We start from the raw sequence: 10,941 nt of genomic DNA on the forward strand, positions 1-10,941 counted from the left end.
CCCAGCAACGCTCACTTCCGGCCCCTGACGTTAGGGGGTGGGGGTGGGGCCCCCACTTCCGGTGACGGAGGCTGGACTCTGACCGAGCGAGGCGCGGGCTCTGCTGAGGGCCTCCTCGGCTCTCCCACCCCTGCCCCCCACCTCGGGCCGTCGTCCTCTGGCCCCCGGAATGACCGTGACCTTGCGTGGGTGGAACTCGCGCTGCCCCGCGGGGCTCTGGGGTGGCCATCTTAGAAAGGAGAACGAGTGCTGAGACATGGGCGCTCGGGGAGGGGCGGGACTCATTAGGGGTCCATCGATGGGTACTGGTGAGAACGAAGCCTTGTTTGTGGAAGTTGTCAAGAGAGAAAGATAATTTAGATTTTGACTGGAAGGAAGAGGAAAATTGAAAAGGAGATAAGCAGACACAACAGACCCCTCTCCCACCCACCCCAACGCCCCAAAACGAATCACCAAGGACAGGAATCTAGTTGTTTTTGTTTAGCACGCATTGTAGGCAGAATTTCAAAATTCGAAAGTTGATAATGGTTTATCTGAGAATGCGTGGTGGGATGGATGCCCTAGTCAGATTAAAGCGAGTTTTAGAGTTGAGGAGAGAGCTCGAGGTAAAAAGGGCCAGAAAGTTATAATTTGATAGTGGAAAACGAAACATATATTGTGAGCCTTTGTTCTGGAAAATGTGATACCCAAAAAAAAGGTGCAAGCGGTGGTTCTTGTCTCCAAGGTGCTAGGAAAATAGGCCCCAAAGTGAAAGGTTAAATGGTAGTGTAACAGATGCCAAAAAAGTTGTTGAGACTGTAAATTCATATTAGGAGGAAATCAGTGGGGCCCAAAGTAACCTGGGGAAGGCTTTGAGAAAAAGGACATGTGGCCTTTGAAGATTAGACAGAAAAAAGGAAGAGATTGACACTACAGGTAGATCTGGTAATAATAGTTTTCAAAACCAAGAAGTAAGAGATGTGATATGACAAATTTTTGTATTGCCCAAGGTAGGCAGTCTGGGAGCTCAGTCTGGGTGCTGAAATATTGGGAGTTTTAGAACATTTCAGTGGTTTCTGGAGCCTAAATATGATTTAGGAGAACTTATCCTGACAGCATGAAATTAATGTGGCTTCAGTGAAAAGGGTCGTGGGACATTTTATCTTTACACGAATAATGTGTAAACATTGTTACCGGGTTTTTTTGTTTTTTTTTTGTCCGCACCACGCGGCTTGCAGGATCTTAGTTTCGTGTCCGGGGATGGAACCCAAGCACCCTGCACTGGAAACACGGAGTCTTGACCACTGGACCGCCAGGGAAGTCCTGTTTTTTGTTTAATTATCATCCCTTGGGCTGAATAGAGTGTGCTTCACAGCCTTTGGTTCATATTAAGACCCTAAAAAGAAATGTGTTGATGCAAGCAGAGCCCAAGCCTGCTTGTTGCAGGCTACTGTTTGTTTGTTTGTTTGTTTTAACAAATTTATTTATTTATTTTTGGCTGCATTGGGTCTTAATTGCTGCACGTGGGATTTAGTTGCATCAAGTGGGGGATACTCTTCGTTGCAGTGCATGGCCTTCGTCATTGTGGTGGCTTCTCTTGTTGTGGAGCACGGGCTCTAGGCACGCGGGTTTCAGTAGTTGTGGCACGTGGGCTCTAGAGTACAGGCTCAGTAGTTGTGGCGCACAGGCTTCGTTACTGTGCGGCATGTAGGATCTTCCCAGACCAGGGCTCGAACCCATGTCCCCTGCACTGGCAGGTGGATTGTTAAGCACTGCACCACCAGGGAAGCCTGGCTACTGGTTCTTAATCTTGCCTGCACATTAGAATCATCTGGGGAGCTTTTAAAACATATTGTGCCACGTTCCCCTCCCAGACCAATTAAAGGGTTGGGCATAGTTATTTTTTAAAATCTACCCACATGATCTAATGTGCAGTCAGGGTTGAGAACCACTGACCTAGGCACTGTTTTGAACTTACAAAAGCTATTCTTCACCTGGGTGGCCTAGATGATTCCTATGAAGGAGGAGCAAGCTGTTAAAGTGCTTCTTGAAAGATGATTGCTAAGAATGAAAGCTTCCTTACAAGCTTAGCACAAAGCATTTTAGGAAAAGCTGCTGTTTTGGCGAATCAGTTTCAGATTGTTCAGAGTATCTTAACGTAATCTTTACGAAATCCTAAACCTTAAACCTCTGGATTTATCACAACATTATTCATGCAGAATTAGTGGGGCCACTGTGACTTGAAATGAAATGTGATTTTTCAGGCTTTATTTATTATTCATTTTTTTTGGCTGTGTTGGGTCTTCATTGCTGCACGCGGGCTTTCTCTAGTTGCGGCGAGTGGTGGGCTGCTCTTTGTTGCAGTGCGAGGGCTTCTGATTGCAGTGGCTTCTCTTGTTGCGGAGCACAGGCTCTAGGTGCATGGGCTTTGGTAGTTATGGCTCATGGGCTCTAGGGCACAGGCTCAGTAGTTGTGGCTCGCGGGCTTAGTTGCTCCACGGCATGTGGGATCTTCCTGGACCAGGGCTCGAACCCGTGTCCCCTGCACTGGCAGGCGGATTCTTAACCACTGTGCCACCAGGGAAGCCCGATTTTTCGGGCTTTAAATTGAGGTAATCTGGTGAAATTGTTGACACTGTTTCTGTGACCCATCCGAACTTTTCATTCAGATACCTGAAGGTTGAAACTGCTGGGGAAGAAAGAGCTAAGAGCTTGAGAGGACGGGGAGTGGGTACCAAACCAGAATCCAAAGTCAGGCTTCAGTGCATTCAGTAATGCTTTGTCAGGGTGACAGGATCCTCAACTGATAAAGTTGTTCCATTTAGCACCAGTGAATGAGCCCACTGACTTTCAAACAAACAAAAGAACCAAACCTGTCTTTCAATGGTGGAGATATTAAAATAAAAATGCATCACACATCTATTCTTTCTATTCTTAAATGCTTTGTTCATTCCTTTCCAACCCAGAAAGTTCCTGCTTTATCTGATATCCCTGCTGAGCTTTCTTTCAGACTGATTTTCCAGCCAGGTTGAATGTATTTGAAAAGGAAAAAAAAAAAGAGAGAGACCAAGGCATTTACACAGGGTCATTCTAAGAGCTAGTTGGGATTAATTCCCTAAACTGAATCTGATCTTTGCTGGTTCTATCTCTGGATATGCTTGCATTTATCCCTAAATTATAAATTATATTTTTAGAGTTATTAGTTAAAAATAAAGACTGAACTAATGAGTAAAGAGACATCTGTATGCTAATGACTGGAAAAAAACCCCCCAACTTTGTTAGAAGATGAGTTTTCTCAGTTTTTAGGACTGAAGGAATCCCAGTAGTCTTTCAGATTCTTTAGAGATTTTCAGTGTTTCAGAAAGCCTGATAAAACTTAAACTTTTGCCCATCAGAAGACTAAAACATTAAATTTCTTTGTTTTTGGCTTAAATTTTATCAACTAAGTCCTGGTTCCCTCATCTAATTATGATTTCTGATTGGTCGTTAAGTGTATAATTTAAAATAGGAAAATTATTCAATAAATGAATTGCAAAATATTTCAAAAAGAGATCTATGGGGGAACATAATAGATGTTCTTATTGGTGAGGTTAGATTGGGAAGTATTGCTGTAGGGAGGGTGAGAAGTTGGGGCTGGTTACAATTTTTCAGGCAAAGTAGCAGGGAGAGGTGTTCCCACCAGGGAGCCACTGAAAATAAATTTATGTTTAAAAAAGGGTCATTAATGGGAGTTTGCCAAGAATAGCCAGCAACCCCCTCCACAAACACAGGATGATACAGGATAAATGAAAAACCAGTAGTGGGGCCTCCCTGGTGGTGCAGTGGTTGAGAGTCTGCCTGCCGATGCAGGGGACACGGGTTCGTGCCCTGGTCCGGGAGGATCCCGCATGCCGCGGAGCGGCTGGGCCCGTGAGCCGTGGCCGCTGAGCCTGCGCGTCTGGAGCCTGTGCTCCGCAACGGGAGAGGCCACAACAGTGAGAGGCCCGCGTACCGCAAAAAAAAACCCGAAAAAACAAAAACAAAACAGTAGTAACTTCTTAATTTTTGTCTTTAAATTCATTCTGTGTCCTAATATGTAAATATTATATAGCTGTGTAATCCACATTGCCTGTAATAGTTGCCAGTGTACTCGAGCAATCTGTTCTCTGTGTTTTTCCTTGACTTCTAGGTAATTTCTTTCCCTGGGACTCAGCAATAAATAGCCCCTCATGCCCTTACTGGTGCTGGCATCTAAGATGTAAATTGTAAGTCCCAAGTTTGCAAACCATTGTTAGTATTGCTTTGGCAAGGCTTAATGAATAGATAGGTAAGAAAATGGAAACTTCTTAAAAGTTTGTTGAAAAGATGGTAGGATGGCAGAATTACGCTAAGGAAATTTTACCTTCTAAAAATTGTGTAAAGGGCTAGTCTTGTATGGAACAGTTCTAAAATTCCAATAATACTATTCTTCTGATGTTATTTTAAGGAATGTCAAATGTTTAAACCCAAAGGTCATTTTCTTTTTGAAGCCTTCTCCTAACCTCTGCCTAGGATTAAGTTCTTATGTTTTCTTATAACCTCCTTTCCTCCCAGCACTTAAACTGCGTGTCATACCAGTTGTTCTCAGAGTGTGATCTCCAGACCAGCAGCATCAGCGTCACTTGGGAACATGAGAAAAATGCAGATTCTTGGGCCTTACTACTGAAGCAGAAACTCAGGGGTGAGATGCCCTACAATCTTTGTTTTAATAAGCCCTTCAAGTGATTTTGATACCCACTGAAGTTTGAGAACTGTTGCCTTATATTAACTATAGTTGTCAACATTTTTCCCTCATAATGGACGAAGCCCACTCTAGTTCTTTTTTTTTAAAATAAATTTCTTTATTTTTATTTATTTTTGGCTGCATTGGGTCTTAGTTGTTGCACGCAGGCTTTCTCTAGTTGTGGCGAGCAGGGGCTTCTCATAGTGGTGGCTTCTCTTGTTGCGGAGCACAGCCTCTAGGTGCGCAGGCTTCAGTAGTTGTGGCACGTGGGCTCAGTAGTTGTGACTCGCAGGCTCAGTAGTTGTGGCACACAGGCTTAGTTGCTCTGCAGCATGTGGGATCTTCCTGGACCAGGGCTCAAACCCGTGTCCCCTGCGTTGGCAGGTGGATTCTTAACCACTGTGCCACCAGAGAAGCCCCTACTATAGTTCTTAACATAGTGTCCCAAACTTAGTCAATACTTGATTATTTGACTTGAGAGCACAGGTATATTTTGTCAGCGGCTGCAGCAACTGTAAGACATCATCTGTCTTGTAAGAGAATACGTGGGAGGAAGAGACTAAACTATTTGAGGTTGTTTTCTTTCTCTTTTTTATACCACAGCTGCTTGGAAAGCCTGAACAAAAAGGCCCATAAAGTATGGACCAACAAAAGGATAAAAGATGCGGAACCAATGAGATACGTTTTGGTACGTATCTAGGACGTGAGTAATGGGCCTTAGCAATTTTTCCCCCATAGTTCATACTGTGAATGTAAGAGTAGAAACCCTAAAACCCGATTTTAGGGACGAAACTTTATAGCCAGAAAGTCTTATTACTGTTACACAAACATAATTTAAATCACCTTGATAGAACTTTTCTGTGAAGATGAGTGAACCTGGTTACCAAGGGTTTTGAAAGGTTGATTTTTTTTCAGTATAAATATTTAGCCCAGAGTACTGAATCTCTTTTTACTACACCTTGGGTGTAAAGTATAGATTCTCCACATTCAGTAGCTTTGATTTTGTATGGGCATACGACTAGTACATAGTAAGATCATGCCTCTCCTAAAGCGTGCTATAGTTTAGTAGTAATAAATCAGAATGAAAGGAGGTTAAAAGGAGACATAAGCCACCTGTTATGGGAGCCTGGGGAAATAGTTAGGACTTTGGGGAGTCTAGGCAAGCTTCGAGGCAATTATTTTTAAACTTTGCTTTTTTTACAAAGTATTTTTCCATAAGTTAATTTGGTCTTTTTGAAGCTTTGACCAAATGTTATGTTAGAAACCAAGAAAAGTGATTCTATTGTGCTTTTATCCAAGGGACTCAAAACCTCTTAAAGCAAGATTTGAGTAAATCTGGCACCCATGTTTTGAATGATACAACTGCCTAATAAGTGATGACTTATTAGGGTAGTTGACTCGGTTTGTCTGGCTGTTATCCCAGGATAATTATTGTTCCCCCTTTCAAGCTCAAGAGTATCCTGGTTTGGAGGAAAAATTATATGGTCCCCCAGTTAAAACTGCATGCTCTTTTAGGGGAAGATTCCATATAGCTAAAATATGATAAAGGAAGACAGTTTTATCTTTTAGGGCCATTTTTCCTGGGAAACAACCTTTTGTTTTTATATAGTATGGTGTTAATATACCAAAGTATAATTTTAAAAATTCAAAATATGTGTAAGGTCTTAGTCAAGAGATAAAAGTAAATCTTGTTTATATTCTGTAAAGCTAAGTGAGAAAGTCAGTAGCCCCCTACCCCCTCCACTTTGTACCAAATATACTGGAATGTGCTAGATGCTAAAAGTGTCTAGTGTTCTCTGTTCTCCCTTCTATTTTAGCGGAAGAAAAAAAAAAGATCATTTGAAAAGGATCTAGAAAATACTTAGGTAGGGATAGGACTCTTTAAGTCTAAATATACCTGGACTAGTCAGTAAACTAGCAAAACCCCAAACTCATTATTTTAAAAGGATTAGCTAGCTGCAATAAAAATTACAGGTTAAGAGGAACTAATTTTGGCCTGTTTTAAATTGGGTCTTGGTTCAGTTTAAGCACCAAGTATTTGAATATCTCCTAGATGCACAGCACTAGGCTAATGAGGTAGCAAATATAAAGCAGTATGTGATTCTGCCTTCCTTCATGAAGGTTTGTGGTTTGGTTGAGGTCGGAGACAGGGAAGGTTTAAATGAGGTGACGATTAAGAATTGGACTTAAAAAAAGCTAGAACAGGGATTTGAATAGTTGAAGGGCAAGGGGTGACATTTTAAAACGAACCAAGTGAAAAAGAATAAAACATATTTAACATGGATGTAAACTGACTTCTGCAGAGTTAGGAAGGTAGATTTGGAGCCATGTTTCAAACTCAGCTTGTCATAAAAACTATATCCTTTAAGCATGGAAGATTCGTATGGAGAATTGATTGAAGAAGGTTGATACGATGGTCATACAGTAAATGACTTGGAGGTAGGAGAAAAAGGTTGGGGGATAAAGAACCTAACTAAGGAATAGCATTATAGACCACATGGTGACTGTATTTCCCCTACAAAGAGAAATAGGCAAATCAGCCCTCCAGCCCTTTAGTTGAAATATGAGGATATGACAGCAAGGAAGAATAAAAAACCAAAGGAAGCTTGTCATAGGAAAAATACTCTTCATTTAAATAAATAAAAACACGTTAAGATGCCAACAGTGACAAGAGTTGTTACCTAAAACTTGACAGTAAAGATTTCCCCAAAGTTTTAAAAAAAGACTTAATAAATCTTCCATCTGCTGGCTCTTTAACCTACAACTTCCCCATCAGTTCTTCTTACCTAAGGATAGAAAGAGAACATTGAGGCAGTGCCATTTTGATAGCAAGCATTTTTATGGAAGACCTAAGCTTGATGTGTGTTAATAGCATTTCAAATAGAGTTCTAGACAGCTCTTTCTCCAGTCTGATTTAAAGCCATCAGGACTTTCCCTGCATTCTATTGTGAGAGGAGGAGGACTTTGAATAGAAAACGTTCATTTTTATTTATGTATTTATTTATTTTTTGAAAGTGTTTATTTTTAAAGAAGAAAAGCTTGTCTAAGAATCTTTGAAGATTTAGAATACAATGTTAGTGATATTAGTTAAAACTATGTTAATATAAAAAACTATGTTAATATATATTAAAACTGTGATGTTAAAAAAGTTATTCTACCTTTTCTCTAGGACTTATGGTTGTTACGATGTTTATCATCCATAGTCTCTTTTTTTATGTCTCTTGAATCGCTGTAGAAGATGACCAAAGGAGGAAAGTTAGCTGGAAATCAGAACTAGAGAATTAGTCTAGATAACCAGTTCTAGGAGATTAAAGTTACTTGAACAAAAATAGTTGATGCTACTACATGTCCGGGTAGGAATTACTGGTTTTGTGCTAGCATCTGTTTTATATAGTTCCTTTGCACCTTCCCTCCCCACTGTGTATCCAGTGGGTAGCTCCACTGAGGGCTCCTCTAGCTCTTGGCTGTGCCCTTGAAGTTTGTGTGGTTGGGGATCCTGCCCATGTATAGTATACTAGCTCTTTCCCCTTTGTAGCTTTAGGAATTGGGGTTTTTTTCCTTGAAAATCTTACACAGAATTGAGAACCTTGTGTAATCAAGTCCTTGATGGATTAAAGTCCTAAGTGGAGCCTTAGGAAAGGAATGGAAATACTCAGAGCCCATGAATACAGCTCTTTTAAAATTTGTAATTGAAGCTTAGGCATCTGCCATGCCTATGATCTAGTGGCCATTCTCCTAAGGTATTAAAGGTATTCCACTCTCTATTCCAATAACTTCTATAGGATGATTTATCTTACCTTTCACAAACCAGCATTTTTGGAGCAAATGTCTTAAGGACAAATGAAGGAGAATGATGTGTGTTATCTAGAAAGAAAGAAATCAGGATGAAGTAACACAAGTACTAAGCATTTTTACATTATTGCAGAGAAGGCTAGCTGGCAGGAGATTTGAGTCTCCCTTCCATAGCTGTTGCTGGGAAGTGACTGCTCTGCCTGGGCCTACATTTCTGCCTCCCTGACATAGGTATGGTCTTGTTACTAGTTTTTGCCAATGGGATGTGAGTAGAAATACTCTCTTCTGGGCTGAGGTGGTTATGAGGTAGCTGTACTTTCTCCCTTCTCTTTTTGTGGCAGCTTGGGAAGCCAGGTGTGGGAGGTGACAGTCAAAAGTCAAAGAGCCTCTGTTCTTGAATCACCACTCCTACCAAATACTTGCACTGGATTGTATACAAGGGAACTTCTGTTGTGTTAAATCATGACATTTAACACAGTTTGGACTTTATCTGTTAAAGGAGCTTGCATTGCTCTAACACATACATACATCTTTATTTAATATTAATCTACCTTATGAGGTAGATATTATTCCTTTTATGGATGAGGAAGATGTGTTTGAGAAGTAACTTGAGGCCAGAGCAGGTAGTTGAACCTAGATCTGACTGAAAAGCTAGTGAATTCTCCAATATAACATGCTGCATCTTAGAGAAAGGATATCACTTGAGATAGGATAGATCCTAATCTTTCAGATTACAAGTAAAAAATTACTTCTATGGAAAGTGACTGGGTATTGTTAAGATAAGAATCTTTTAACTGTTATAAGTGAATTTAGATTTAATTAGACTCCTTTTTACTGGGTTGCCTCTCCAGAGAGAGATGAAATTCTGAGATTTACTCTTTTGATTGCTTTGGTGAAGGATTTTGTGGGAGTAGTATTAAGACTAATTACTGCAGAGCTTCTGTACTTATTAGCTATAGAGGACTTAGGGTCCAGGCCTTCACTTAGGACTGTGTTCACTGTCTCACCCTTGCTTACCTACATTCCAGACATCAGGGTCAGGAATCTGATTGGCGGCATCAGAAAATTTTTCACTTGGTTCCAAACTTGGAGAAGTAACCTTTGGAAGATTAAATGGCTCTGAAATAAAGCAGACCAGAAGTTATAGAAGCAGAGTGGAAACTTCTTTTTGTTTTTCATTCCTCATTTGGCTAAGGTGTCCATAGCTATGAGATATGGAGGGTGGGGGGGCAATAGAACTCGACTCCACTTATCTGTCCCCCAAATGAAAAACTTGCTGTCATCTATAGCAGTTCTATTGACACAGTTAGTCTCATGTTCTTTGAGCCTTTTGATTGGGACCACATGACAAGCATTATATTTGCAGTTAGCCATCTTTTTTAGTTTTCTTTGGATTTTTCTAAAAGGAAGAAGTTCTTGTTAAATGGCTATTAGGTTTTGCCTGTATTCTGCCCTCCATTCCTTTCTGGAAATGCTGAAGACATACAATGTTCCAACATTAAGAACTTGCAGGTGCTATGTATACTCAGAAGTTTTTTTTTTTTAATTTCTTTCTTTCTTTATTGATTTTTGGCTGCCTTGGGTCTTCGTTGCTGTGCCCGGACTTTCTCTAGTTGCGGCGAGCGGGGGCTACTCTTCATTGTGGTGCACAGGCTTCTCATTGAGGTGGCTTCTCTTGCTGTGGAGCACGGGCTCTAGGCACGCGGGCTTCAGTAGTTGTGACACGCAGGCTCAGTAGTTGTGACTTGCGGGCTCTAGAGTGCAGGTTCAGTAGTTACAGCACATGGGCCTAGTTTCTCCGCGGCACGTGGGATCTTCCCGGACCAGGGCTCAAACCTGTGTCCCCTGCATTGGCAGGTGGATTCTTAACCACTGCGCCACCAGGGAAGTCCTGTTCTTTTATTTATTTATTTATTTATTTTTGGCTGCGCTGGGTCTTCATTGCTGCGCGTAGGCTTTCTCTGGTTGCTGCGAGTGGGGGCTACTTTTCATTGCGGTGTGCGGGCTTCTCATTGTGGTGGCTTCTCTTGTTGCGGAGCACGGGCTCTAGGTGTATGGGCTTCATTAGTTGTGGCATGTGGGCTCAGTAGTTGTGGCTTGCGGGCTCTAGAGCACAGGCTCAGTAGTTGTGGCACACGGGCTTAGTTGCTCTGTGGCATGTGGAATCTTCCCGGACCAGGGCTCAAACCCGTGTCCACTGCATTAGCAGGCGGATTCTTAACCACTGCGCCACCAGGGAAGCCCCCTGTTCTTTTTTTTTAAAGGGTCTTTAACCTTTTATATTTTGAGCTTAGTTTTCTCCTTCCAGTGACTTAAGAGTTATCAGGAAAACTCACCTTTCTACATGATGCCAGGTGGTACTGTAACCTGCTGACTAACATCCTGTGGTTTGGGTCATAAGGACATATTTCCAAGACTTCTAGCTCCAT

The 10,941-nt window shown here is 41.5% G+C and overlaps 1 pseudogene across 1 annotated transcript; it reads right to left on the reverse strand.

Moving 5' to 3' along the window:
• Positions 1–7,885: 7,885 nt before the first annotated feature.
• On the reverse strand, positions 7,886–10,941 carry LOC309830347 (gametocyte-specific factor 1-like; annotated as a pseudogene). Its single transcript has 5 exons — positions 10,849–10,941; positions 9,757–9,911; positions 9,530–9,631; positions 8,518–8,584; positions 7,886–7,949 (listed from the first exon to the last, which is right to left on the reverse strand). The product of its transcript is annotated as a gametocyte-specific factor 1-like (transcript).

Source organism: Grampus griseus, assembly GCF_964374135.1.
Source record: "Grampus griseus genome assembly, chromosome: 11".
NCBI lineage: Eukaryota > Metazoa > Chordata > Mammalia > Artiodactyla > Delphinidae > Grampus > Grampus griseus.